The following is a 13,916-nucleotide window of genomic DNA, read 5'->3' on the forward strand; positions in this document are numbered from 1 at the left end:
GGAAAGTCAGGGGAGACTTTTCTTGGATTAGATTGAGGTGGAAGTGGCCAGGTGACTTGGGTTGGTGGTCCTGAGTAGTAAGAGAAAGCAGCCTTCCCCTGTGGTGTCTGCTTCAGTGCCTCCCTCCTGTTACCTGCCCTGAGCTTCTGCTCTGGTGTCCCTCAGGGATCTCAAGGAAGTTTGCATGTAAAGCTGTTGTCCAAGAAGAAAGGCAAAATTCAGGTGCCTGGGATCCTGACAGAGTGTTCCCAAGTCATTTTTGCTCTCAGTAGTAGTTAAATGTGCTCAATGTACCTCTATGGGTAACTCCTGAGGGAGCCATGATCCACATGCTATAAGGAGGGTCAGGTTGATGTCTATCACTGTAACACAATAGGATTCTTTCCAAGAAAAGAATTAATGCTTCAGGGAAAGTGGATGAACATATAATTCATGTTTAGACAAAGAAAAAGCAAGTTTTTAGTCTAAAATTCATGTTTAGAGAAGCAAAAAGAGAGTTTTCAGAATAAAATTATGTCGTTTAACACTGTAGGAACATTAAGCCAGCAGTAAGAATATGGAACAAGATCTCTCAGCACATTTCACAAGAATTGACTTTTTCTCTGTGAGCTTCCCTCATGTTAATGTATTGCTAAAGTAATTACAATTTTCTTCTGATGGTATTTCTATAAGCACTACAGTGCACCTCTCTCTCTCTCTCTCTCTCTCTCTCTCTCTCTCTCTCTCTCTCTCTCTCTCTCTCTCTCTCACACACACACACACACACACACACACAAACACACACACACACACACAGAACCCAAAAAGTGTTTTATTCCAAATACGGAAATGTATACATAAGTGAGCAGAGTCACTGCTTGTTGGTATTACTTCATTTGAGACAAATCTGGGGATTTGTGGAAGGATGGCTGACTTTGCCTCAGGTGTGGGCAATGTTAGCATGGTCTGTCTCTTGCAAACACAGCAGAGACCCCACTCAGATGCTCATTGTGGTGAACTGAGAGGCTCCATCCTGGGTCCTGAATTGGGGTAAAGAACCTGAGACTCCAACAGGGCTGTTGTGTTCCAAATCGACCATCTAGGGGAGGAAGGAGCCAGAGAAGTGTCTAGAGAAATGCTGGCTGCCTGAGAGAAGCTGCAGGGAGCTGAGAGAGAAGGCTGTGGTGGTGCAGATTGCTTCATTCCAGGAGAGAATCTGCTCCCAGGCCAGGAGACACTAAGGAATTCACCCTGCTGAACTGAATCCTGGAAGGTTTAGTCTTGTGAGCTCAAGGGTTCCTCATTATCTGCTTCTATCAGTTTACTGTTTCTGACTTAAGTCATTGTCACCATACAGAACAGCACTGAGATTGTGACAAAGGGGAGACTGTACCTATTGGACTCAATGACTTCATGTACATTTGTACCTTTCTCTTTCAAGAAGGCAGCCATCTGCTCGTATTTCTAGATACAGCAATGGAAAATGGTGTGATGGCACTCTGTAAAAGAAAAAAAAAAGATTTACATCAGAGTGTGTTCTCCTCTGCAAATTCATCACAGATTCTGTGTACATCAAGATGTACTTGAATCAAAAAGAATGGACTCTCCTTCAGCCCTGCTCTATTTCCCATACAATTTCTCTCATTGACAGACTTTTTCCCTGTCCCACATCGTACTGCCAACAACATTCCTCTCCAGAATTCTCGCTAAAATACTCATTGGTTCCAAGCACCAATTTGCATGAAGTTTCCCATCCACTAAGCTCAACCCAGAACATACAGTAAAAGTTTGCTTGCCCCTGTTGAGTGAATGAGCTAAAGGGAAGTCTCTGAAGCAAGGTTTCTCAATCTGTATTTCAAAAAATATGTCTTCTTTGACAAAGAATAATTATCTTGTTCAGACTGTCTGTGAGAGGAAGAGGCCAGCATGGCAAGGGTTTAACAGTTAGTCAGGCCCTGGTGCAGCCTAGAATCCCGCACGTGGCTCTGCTCAGAGACCAGTGACCTTTGGTGCTCTGGAGCAGCCATTGCTGTCGTGAGACTCAGCATTTGCCTCCCTGGAGGACCTGTCCTCTCCCAGAGAGGAGAACCAGCGCCCTCCGCACAGTTGCTTATGGAACAAGATGGAGGAGATTTCGATGGCCAACCTGGATCCTAGCAAGCTGGAGGCCATCACTCAGGAGATCTCTGTAGACCTGAAAGAGGATTCGATTCCTTCCTGGGCTTCTGCTCTGAGGTGCACTGGGCAGTCACATGTGGCTCCTTCTACTGGAGTTTGTAGACACTGGCAGTGTGAAGGGTTTTGGCATCCAGCCAGTGGTGGGCAAAGGAGCCTCCAGCCACCAATGTTGTTCCCATCCAGGAGAATGTGCATCTGAGCCCCAGCAGGAGCTGCAACAGTCACCTCCAGAATTGCAGTAGTCATGAAATGAGAGCGGGCATAAAAGACAGTAATATAGATGGTTCCATCGGCTTGGAGGAGTAAGCTAAGTTTAAGACAGAAAAAGATGAAAAAAAAAAAAAAAAAAAAAAGGAAGACACAAAAGTCTTATTTCAATCTAAAGGTTCTAGCATTTAAAAACAAAAACCAAAAGAGGAGACTTTGGGAATTGGGATCCATTGGATAGGGGCTTTGAAATTCTGGAGAGAGAGAGAGTCCGCAGGCGTCATGAAGTATTCTGAGCTCTATAAACACATCTGCATGGACAAGATCCCTAGGGAGCCCTCAGGACATATGGGAGCTGCTGTGTGTCCAGAATATCAAATTCTTTTGGTTCTCAGATTTGGCATCTGCCTGATGTCAAAGAGTTCCTGCACTATTTGGATGCAGTTGGTGGTCAGACCACAGTTAGCTTCAGCAGACTGGGACTGTTCTGATTTCCAAGGCTCAGTCTGGGCCTCTTTGATACAAATAGAGGTCAGGTATGGGACTCGGATATGAAAAATAATCAGTTCTCATTTAAATTTGGTAGGAAGCCCTGTGACCTTGTCTATGAGTATTTCAGAGTTACCTGTTTTTGCAAAAGTCCAACATTTTCAGTGATTTCAACTGATGTGGGGACAAGGGTTTGCCTTTGGCTCATGTGAAGCCCTGTCTCTCCATTCCACCTAGTGGCAAAGGGCAAGTGCCCTGACCTGCCGGGGTTCGACTAATGCTCTGGAGGAGTATTTTCCTGTATAGAAACAGAACTCAAGACACGAAAAAGTGGGCAAGTCTGGATTCTGATCAAACCCTGGTTATTGAGAAATTTCACAGAGTTTTTATAAGGCAGAGGGTAGGGAAGCATATTTCTATGGCAACCCAGCTGCAGGCTATCTCAAGATGCGAGGACTTCCAAGCAGGTCACAACATCCTGCCACACCGAATATTTTGCGATCTTTCTCTACAACAGGGTGTCTTCGTCTAAATCCTATCTTTAACTGCTGAACCACGACAGGGTCAGCTGGTGTCTGGTAAATGGCAGACTGCTGGAGAAATAGGAATCTAGGCTCTGACAAGATGGCTGAACATTGGCCATGTAGCCCGTCCCCTTCAGGCAAGGTTGTTTACACAGGGCTGAAAATGATGTTTTGATGCTCTGTGGATGACATGTACCTCCATGACTGCATACCATGTCCATCTGGAAGGTCCATGTCTTGAATTATATCCTGAGGACATTTGTTTGGTGGGACAATCTGCTCCTCTTTTTGAGGTGCTGGTGAAATAACTAGCCCATCGGTCTGACTTGATTGTTATGACAGGTCACTATCCACCAGGGTGACCAATGAACTACGGAAGGTATCATGGCCAAGAAGGAGGGAACTCTTTCCTTCTGCCCTCAGTCATGAGAATGAGTTCAATGCTAAGAATCCTGCAGGGGCCTGACATAGTTGCAGAATCCCTTCTTCCTTATAGGGGGCAGTCAGATCTCTGCTGTGGTGAATAAGACTGTCACCACCTTCTCTGCCCACAGCAAGGGGCAGTACATAGTTTCACTTAGTCCTCCAGGCCTTCAAGTGAGCAGGGGCTGTCTTTTGGTTGTTGGGAGTTGGGAAAAGGCCTCCAAGATGTCCTGACTTTGGAGGCTTGGTTAGAAGTGGATGGGAAGTGAGTGGCATATCAAAACTGTCCCGTGTTTTAGTCCCTAAGTGAGAGTTTGTGGAGGGCAGGAGGGTGAGAGTCCCAGCTGGATCAGATTAGAGAGGTGCTGCTTTAGTTGAAAGGCTTTTTACCACATTCTGTGCCCACTACAAGGTCAGCCTCTTCTGTCTGGCTTGGCCATGTTCCTTTCCACTGCTCCACAGCCTATCAGGTGCAGCCTGGGGTCCCAGATGCAACTTGGTCACTCGGATTTTTGTTCAGAACAAAAGGAAAGAAAAAATGTGCTGCATTTTGTTTCTCTTGATTAACTACCCCAAATATGAAAGATGGATTTTGAGGGAAAATTAGGTTTTTTTAATATTTAAAAAATGTATTCCTCTTCACAAATGCTTGTGAAAATTCCTGAGCTTTGGCATGTGGTAAAGGGATCCCAGTGTCAGTGCTGGAAGCAGGTTGGGAATGAAGGTGAATGGTCTTTACCTCTGTTTTTACATTAATATCTACGTAGTGGTCAAGCAGTTCCCTGGCAATTGTTCTGTTTCCATCAAACACAGCAGAGTGGAGGGATGCGTTTCCATGGAAATCTGTCATGTGTGGATCAGCACCATGCTGTAGTAATATGGAAACACAGTTCAGGGTGTTCATCTCTGTGGCTTCTGGGTTTAATGCAAAGTCAAAAATCTTCAATTCAAGGAAGTCAAAATGACCATTGCCACAGCTGCATTGGATAGTTTCGCTTAGTTGGGAACAATTGCCTAGCTGATGTCCACCATCCTTCTACTTTTGAGCCAGATTCTTGTAAAGTATCAGAGGCTTGCCTAAATTCAAAATCCTCTTACCTCTCAGCTTCCCAAGAGTGTGCCTATCAGGGGTGTTTCACAATACCTAGATCTGGCAGGTTGTTTGCTTTGGGCAATGGGGGCTTTTTTGTTTGCAAACTTGCCATAGGTTCCAGGCATGAAGTGTGGGAGCTTCAGCTGAAAAATTGCCTCTATCCTGATTGGCCTGTGGGAAAGTCAGTGGAGGTCTTTCTGGATTTAGATTGAGGTGGAAGTGACCAGGTCACTTGGGTTGGTGGTCCTGAATAGTATGAGAAAGCAGCCTTCCTCTGTGGGGTCTGCTTCAGTGCCTCCCTCCTGTTTCCTAACTTAGCTACTGCTCTGGTGTCCCTCAGGGATCCCAAGGGAGTTTGCATGTAAAGCTATTGTCAAAGATGAAAAGAAAAATTCAGGTGCCTGGGATACTGTCAGATAACTCAGAGTGTTTCCAATTCCTGTATGCTCTCAGTAGTTAAATGTCTTCAATGTACCGTGGAGGGTAACTACTCATGCGGGAACGATCTACATCGTGTAAGGAGAGAGTCAGTTTGGTGTCTATAACTTTAACACTAGAAGATGCTTTTTCAAAGAAGGCAGTTAGTGCTTCAGAAATAATGGTTGAGCAAAAAATTCATGTTTAGAGAAACAAAAAGTTTTCAGTCTACAAATATATGGCATTACACTGTGGGAACATTAACTCAGTGTTTAGTATATGATTCAGTATCTCAGAGGATGTCTAACAAGAATTGGCCTCTTATCTGTGAATTTTCCTCAAGTTTATGCATGGTTAAATTGATTTAAATCTTTCCTTCAGGTGGTATTTTTATAAGTACTGCAGTGTGCTTTAAAAAAAATGGCAAAATGTATTTTATTACCAGTAAGGAAATGTATACATAAGTGAGCAGACTCATTGCTTGTTGATATTGAAGACATAAAAGTTGTTTTTCTACCCTGGCCACTCGGTACTTTCCAAGATTGTCTCAGGGCTGCTGTATTCTATCTGAGAAAAAACCACATCCTCATACCTGTCCCGAGTACCTGACAACAGGTGATGCCCTAAGCTGAGCTCTTGCCCCCTCAGGGATAATATAACTAGTAACCAGTCATTTTAAAGGTCAACTAACCAATCATGTTTGTACTAAGTTCTACGTATGCAAGGGTATTTAAACCCTCTGCCATTACAGAGCGGGTTCTTTCTATTTCCCCGGAGTATGGTGGACTCTGTCCTGTCAGCTTAATAAATTCCTTTGCTTTTGCATCGACTCTGGATTCTGGCTCTCAGTCGGGCTTCCAGGAATAGACTCTGGCGATCAAAGTGTAACAAATGGAGGTCCCACCGATGTGTGAAGCCCCTTGAGAATCAGACTCCGGTCGAGGAATAAGCGGTACTGCTGCTGCTTGTCTAATCTCTTGTCTGTGTAAATTCTGTCACTTTTTCCTTTACTCTGAATCTGGTTCGTGAAAGATTGGTCTGGGTTGAGGAAGCAACGTACAGGGAGCTCCGTTGCCTAGGTTAAGGAGACAGCGTATGTGTCCCTGCCTGGACTAAGGAAGCAACCACGTTGCTCTCGGTGTCCTCACAAAAGAGAGCTGCCCCCACTGGGGAATGGTCTTCCCGCCTGGGTGGACTGATAGGATGCTCTAGTCCCAGGAGCAGGGTGATATAGCCCCTCTCCGACCTGTGCGTGAGCGGTTTGCTCTTGCCCAAGAGTGTTCAAGAACTCGCTCGCAGGTCCGGGCCACGCGGGGGCAGGAGCGTGGTCTGTGTGTGGTTTTCCCTGTCGGTTCTAAACAACCTCAAGTTTGAGGGACAAAGCGGGTCACTCCCGCAGTCTGATTTTTGTCAGTTTGTGCTTTGTTTCCCTTTTTGTCTTTGTGTGACTCTTGTAGCCAAGAAGGTCTGGTTTTCTGATTCAGGCAGAGCCTGGTTACAGGATAGGCTGCTTGGAATTTGCTTTCCTGCTGAACGGAGGCTGCTGACTCTCAGGACAGTGGCAGTTCTGAATTTTGGTCCTTTTTTTCCTCACCGGTTTTTCTTTCTGTTTGCTTGTAACATTCGGTTTGGAAATAGGCCAGGTCTCAAACATGGCGACTTGAGTCTAGTGCCGCCCACTTCCTGCTTGAACACTTGGCTGCTGCTGAGTGCTTGCTAGAGAAGCCCTCTGGGGACCCCCGAGGCTGTTAGGTCCTTGCTAGATCCACCCGAGCCTTCAGCCAACAGAGGCACGCCCTGCTCCCCACCGGCTTACACTCTCCGGCTTGAGTGTGGAAACAGGACTGCTGAGGCATGCCTACTTCTTCCTTGTCTTTTAAAATGTCCCACCACGTGGGCTGAACAAACACCAAGCTGACACAGGAACTATAGTGTTTTTGGGGCGGCTGCTGTTTGGCCTTGGTGAAGGTTTTTTTTTTCCAGCCTTGCAGTCTGGTCGCGATCCTGGCCCTCCAAACGTGCTTTGTCTGCCTATCTTAAAATGTACTAATGTATGTGACCATTATATGTTTGATTTTAAATGTACAGATTTATTATGTTTTGCACACCTTGCTTATAAATTACTGGTTATTGAAGATGGTTAACAAAAAATTCTCTAACGTCAGTAACGAAAGATTAACTTAAACTTTTAAGTTTGAGTTGGAGCCATTCGAAGCAGCAAATGGCATAAGCCAACAGGTCTCTAAAGGTACTTTTAAATTAAGGTTTTTATGTAATTACTGTGCTGACTTAAAACTTGACTTATAAAAGATAAGAATTAAAACAATGTTTCTTTAATAAGGCATTAAAGCTGCATATCCAGGCTATATACTGTGAACTCTTATCTAAAGATTTGTAATTTGCTTGTTGGGCGTGATGTTTAAATTTTAAGTTCAAATGCTTGTTTAGAAAATATGTATGTGTATGTGTTTGTAACACAGATGTTTTAAAATAACAACGTTGTGATTCTGTAGCCTTCCATGTGATTCCACGATCTTGAGATAGCCACATGGTATAGGGCAACAATTTTAGAGCCTCTTGGCCCTAATGAGCTCTCTGCTTGTTATGAAGGTCTATTCAGGTTAACAGATTGCTGTATTGCAGACTTTGGAAATGGGTAATTCTAAAAGTTACTTTTAAGTTAAAAAATGTTAATTTTAGAGCTATTCAACTGAATTGTTTACACTGTTAAAATTTGGGTTTTGTGTTCTATATTTATGGTTATTATGTTCTACCTTCATTCTCAAAAAGGTAAAAATCGCTGCCTTAGGAATATGTTTGGCTTTATTTTCTGAATATGGCTAAGGGCAGTCACATGGCTGGAATTCGCCCTGCTGTAGCCTCTCCACCATCTTGGCTAACAGTAGTCACAAGGCTGGCAGCCAGTTTGGTTGTGGGAGACTCAAGCCACTCTACTGAAGGCTGTTCAGTACCAAGAGCAACTTCTGTCCTTTAAGCTAGCTTTTGTTATTCAGTCTTAATGAGAAAATGTGACAGAATCAGCAAGATTGCCAGTCCATCAATGAACTGTATCTGTGATTAAAAGTTTGCTTTGATATTAGTTCAGAAATATATTTAAAGTTGTTCTAATAACCGATGCAGTTTGTGGTCAGCTATATCAGTGAATCAGTTGCCTGATAGTTAATGAAACAATTCCAAGAGAATGATGCCTCATTCATTCCCTAGGTGAGGCAGATGGTTTTTGGTTGTTCAAACTTTTGTATATTGATACAAAATTATGGTTGTATTTTAATTACAGCCTTCTATGTATCAACCCTTTTAAGGTATTGTGCCTATGTAATTCTCAGAATGCTGTGTGTAGTTCCACTCCTTTTAGAAAAGCTACTATCGCAAACAGATTAAGATAATTAAAGCTTATGGTTTTGTTAGGCATTAGCTCAGTTAATCACAGGTATTTTCTAGGATAATAAGCCAATATATAGCTAAAAACAAGGAATTCAGATATACTAAAATTAGACATATGTGGTCCTCTAGCACTTATCTGCAGATTATAGATTATAACATTTTGTTTTATGTTTGTAAGATGTGGTTTAGAGCAGATAGCTAAAGACAGACAAGGATTGAGCACAGATATCCTGGTCCTCAAGCTTATCAGAGATCTGCTGAATGTGGCATTAAACATATTTAAACTAATTATGACAGAGAATCCTACTTCCTAGAAGTATCCTCAAAGTCTCTGAGAAGATTAGGTATGGCAGATGACTCCAACTCTGGGTTGTGCTTTCTAACTACTGGGCAAACCTGCCCCAACTCTTCAACTGCTGCTAGGCCCAGCATGTACTGTGGACAGACTGGACACCCGGAGAGTCATTGTCTCACGTTGCTGAACACGAGGTGAGGTCAATCTCTTCTGTGTTCTCCTTCCACAGAAACAGCCTCTCATCTTCTGTGCCTCTGTGCCTGAGGGCCAGACTGTCTCTGCCCATGGTGCCACGTTACTACAAGAGATGACTGGGACAAGTGTCTTAGGTACCAGCATACAGCTAGTCACCTCTGTCATTTTTGACTGGTATAAAAATTTGTCTAGGTTACAGTTTATCCTTCTCAGGTCTCTGATTACATTGATGGCGAAGCTAATGGTAGCTTGACAGCTAAAGGACAATTAGATTTACTGTTAGTACACTAGTCAATTCATTAGCTAGTTAGAACTACTAGGTACTAGGTCTCTTCTCTTACTTAAAAAGACAGACAGACAACAGGCTTGCCTTGCTCACAGGCTTCATGTTAAACAGTAAACAGTTTTTAGTGTAACTCAACTGCCTGTGTCTCTTAGTGAGTAACTAGATAGAAAAAGGTGCGGTTTGTATAAGGTCTGAGGATCTGACCTTAAATTGGACAAATAAAGCATTTGAGGGTTTGGAAAAGCACTTAAAGGTTGATACATGCAAGATAAGAATGTTAAGAAGAAAGTATTTCAAGTTGAAATACAAGTGTTTGAGGGTCTGAGAAAGTGTTTAATATCTGAGGGTCTAAAAAAGTGTTTAAATGTTGGTAAGTGCAAGTTATAAAAGTTAAAGGATCTTAAGAAAAGTTTTAAGGTCCATAAGTACAAGTTACAGATTTAAAATGAGATCAGTGAGCTGGTGGAGTACTAGTTGCTTATTAATCAGTCCCAAGTTCAAGATTCAATTTATGAATTGAAATCATATTTTGAATTGTTTGCATTCTGAATGTAGACTTAAGGGCGCTTTCCATCATGCTAGAAATGAGTCTGTCCAATGTGTATATAAAGTCTTCTGGGCTGAGAAATAAATGTTCATGCTTTTACTGTGTTTCAAAGGCATAAGCCTACTCCAGCTGTCTTATAGACACAATTTTAACTTCTGTCCCTAGTCTGAATTTGTCTCAGCAGATTTTTGCCTGGCTAACAGACTCCATCCAGAGCTGCTGAGATCTGGACCTGCTGGAAACTGATGTAAACCAGTCCCACAGATATGACTACTCTCTGTGTCTTCAACTGGATCAGCTAAACAGATGCCTTTGATTAGTGCCTCAGTAGCCTTTGACTAGCTTTGCAGCCTTTCCAAGGATCTGACAACACGTGATGTCCCAAGCTGAGCTCTTGCCCCCTCAGGGATAAAATAACTAGTAACCAATCATTTTAAAGGTCAACTATCCAATCATGTTTGTACTAAGTTCTGCATCTGTAAGGGTATTCAAATCCTCTGCCATTACAGAACGGGGTCTTTCCATCTCCCCGGAGTATGGTGGACCCTGACGTGTCAGCTTAATAAATTCCTTTGCTTTTGCATTGACTCTGGACTCTGGCTCTCAATCGGGCTTCCAGGAATAGACTCTGGCAATCAAAGTCTAACAGTATAGATTCATTTGAGACAAATCTGGTGATTTGTGGAAGGATGGCTGGCTTTGCCTCAGGTGGGGGCAGTCTTAGCATGCTCTGTCCCTTGGAAACACAGCAGAGACCCCAGTCAGATGCTCATTGTGATGAACTGAGAGGCTCCATCCTGGATCCTGAATTGGGGAAAAGAACCTGAGACTCCAACCAGGCTGTTGTGTTGCAAATCGACCACCTAGGGGAGGAAGGAACCAGAGGAGAGTCCAGGGAATTTCTGGCTGCCTTGGAGAAGCTGTAGGGAGCTGAGAGAGAAGGCTGTGGTGGTGCAGATTGCTTCATTCCAGGAGAGAATCTGCTCCCAGGCCAGGAGACACTAAGGAATTCACCCTGCTGAACTGAATCCTGAAAGTTTTATTCTTTTGAACTCAAGGGTTCCTCATTATCTTCCTTCTATCAGTGTTTCCATATTACTGAATCATGGTGTTGATCCACACATGAGAGATTACAATGGAAATATGTGGGAGACAGTCATTTTAAGACCCCCAAGCTCATAGTAAGATCTACTCCTTTCTGGCTATAAATTACCTTTTCCAGTAAGACTACTGGTAAGATCAGATAAAGGCCAGCTGCCCGCGAGGCCACCCTGTTCCCAGAATGGCAGCTCCCAGAGCTGTTTGTTCAACTAACCAGACCCTTCACAACTTCTTTCCTTCCGGAATTTATCCCCTCTCTGTGGTTAGAGCAGCTGTGAGAGTAGATAACTGCAGTCTCTCCGGGAATGAAGCAATCCACGGCACCACCACAGCCTTGTTAAGTACCCCAGGGTTACCTAAATTCAAAACCCTCTTACCTCAATTTTCCAAGTGTGTGAATGTCAGGGGTGTTTCACAATATCCAGATCTGTGCTAGTTAGTTGTTTTGGGGAATGGGGTGTTTGCTTGGTTTTTATTTTTATTATTTATTTGTTTGTTTATTTATTTATTGCCAATTTGATATAGGCTCCAGACATCTGAAGAGAGGGAGCATTCACTGAAGAATTGATTCTATCAGATTGGCCTGTGGGCAAGTCTGTGGAGCAGTTTCTTGGCTGAGATTGACCATATTACTGTGACTGGTGGTGTGACTGTGGAGTGGTCCTTAGTTGTACAACAGAGTGTTACAATAAATTGTATCCCTTTGGCCTACAAAGCAAATAACTGACACAGGGAGACTGAAACGTACTCTAAAGCTGCCAGCACTTTGCTGGGCAGAGTCTGAACGGATTCTAATCTACCTATAAACTAAACAAACTACTCTAAACCTTACAACATACATATATTCCAAGCAGTTGCCACTATGACCAGTCCTCATCAAGTCCCCACCGTCCTCCTCCAACCGTCAAAAAAACTCCTCCTTCCTCTCCAACCTTCAAACTTTTTCACCTCTCTTCCAGGAAGTCCCGCCTTCCACTTCCTGTTCTTTTGCCCAGTTGATTGGCTAAACCGTGTTTTATTGATGGTTGATACATTCACTTAGCATTCCTCCACAATAAAGCAAGGTGACCAAGCTGTATCTGCTTCAGTTCCTGCTCCCCCGCCCCCCCAACTTCCTGGCTTGAGCTCCTGCTCTGCTTTCCCTCAGTGATTGGCTGTGATGGGGAAATGCAAGCCTAATAAATATTTGCTTCCCCGAATTGGTTTTTGTCATTGTTTTATCACAGCAACAGAAGCCAAACAAGGACAAGATCTAATCCATTTCATATTGAAACTCCTGTCCAATGGCTTCCTTAATCAAGGGTGTGCAGCCTTCCAGGATAAAGAAGGTGCCAGAAAATTCCCAGGTCCCTTTAAATTGCCAAGTAGGGCTAGCTCAGTTGTGGAACCAGGATAGTGCAGCACAAGGTGGTGTGGGTCTAGGCTGGGTCACCTTCCCTGAAAGAAGCACACGCTTAATGCCATCCATGGTCTCAGTTTGCCTTGCTGTTAAAATTCAGTACCCAGAAGATGTCTGTGCAGCAGTTAAAAGCAGCTAAGAATGACAGGATGGAAGCCATAAGAAGAGTATCTGAATTGGAAGTTTTACTAGATTTTTGCAGAACATTTGTGGAAAGGAATAACTATTCGCTTTAAGTTGTGGAGTACAATGTATCAAAAACAAGATGATCATTTCATGTTTGCTGCTAGTTGAACCAGCTGCCAAAATTCCCATAATTATTTTGGGTAATATTAGGAAGACAAAGCACTCTATCCTTAACATTTTAACTGATATTTTAAAGTGAAAAGGGAGTAAACAATTGTGAGTAAACAATTTTACATAGGTAGAAGAAAATCAGGAGGCAATTTTTTTCCTTAACCAAGCCAAACTGGACACAATAGAGTAGTGACTCATAAGAACAAAAGGTGCAAAAGTGGGAAAGCCCAGAGAAGTGAGATGATCGGTGGTTACTAGCCATGAGTTGTGATCATGAAAAAGAGCAATACAGCCTCTCATAATGGAGGTGAGAGTACAAAAGGCCAGAAAAGTAGACACCACGGCCAGGACATTCTGGGTTGCTCTGGACTCTGGGGACGTTCTCCTGAAATTATGAGAGCTACGGATGTGTTGAATCCTCTGTTTGTGTCTGTAAAGAATGACAGTCATGGAGACACTGGAGAAGGCAATGAGCAAGGAAAAGAAGATTTCAGGACACACCACGAATGCTGTATAGAGTGAGTCACTGATGTCGTCACTCCCTCTAAGGGAACAGTATCCGTAGTCTCGTATTCTTGTCACATTGTAGACATTCCTTTTGGTAAATGAGTAGACAAAGGAAACAGAATTCAACAAGAAGTTCCAGACCCAGAGAAGGAAAATGGAACAGCCAAGGTACCTGACAGCTTTGACTTTAAGAGCCTTCCAACAGGATTTCCTGGGGTTGATAGTTATTGTTTGGAAGACACTCAAGAGGCAGGTGGCACAAATGGACATACTTCAACCAGATCCTTGAATGAACAATAAGGGCCTACATCCTAAAGGATTCGCAAAACCCTTCAATCCCCAAATAGACATTGTTTGGGGCACCCCTATGGAGAGAACTATCAAGTCATTGGCTGCCATTAGGTGCATGAGAATCAAATCTATGGGTTTTAATGCGAATTCTCTGCAGTACAGACCTAGATAGTAGAACACAAGAAACAAGTTCCCCAGAATTCCAACTGTGGTTGGTAATAAAGAAAGAATTCTGATGGCCAGATTCCAGAGGTCCATTTGGTGAATTGTGATTGTAGCCTGG

At 43.2% G+C, this 13,916-nt stretch overlaps 2 pseudogenes; one reads left to right on the forward strand and one right to left on the reverse strand.

Moving 5' to 3' along the window:
- Positions 1 to 2,101: 2,101 nt before the first annotated feature.
- On the forward strand, positions 2,102 to 2,399 carry LOC127203603 (ataxin-7-like protein 3B; annotated as a pseudogene).
- Positions 2,400 to 12,973: 10,574 nt separating this feature from the next.
- On the reverse strand, positions 12,974 to 13,891 carry LOC127203572 (vomeronasal type-1 receptor 4-like; annotated as a pseudogene).
- Between the last annotated feature and the right edge of the window lie 25 nt (positions 13,892 to 13,916).

Source organism: Acomys russatus, chromosome 19 (assembly GCF_903995435.1).
Source record: "Acomys russatus chromosome 19, mAcoRus1.1, whole genome shotgun sequence".
Classification (NCBI taxonomy): domain Eukaryota; kingdom Metazoa; phylum Chordata; class Mammalia; order Rodentia; family Muridae; genus Acomys; species Acomys russatus.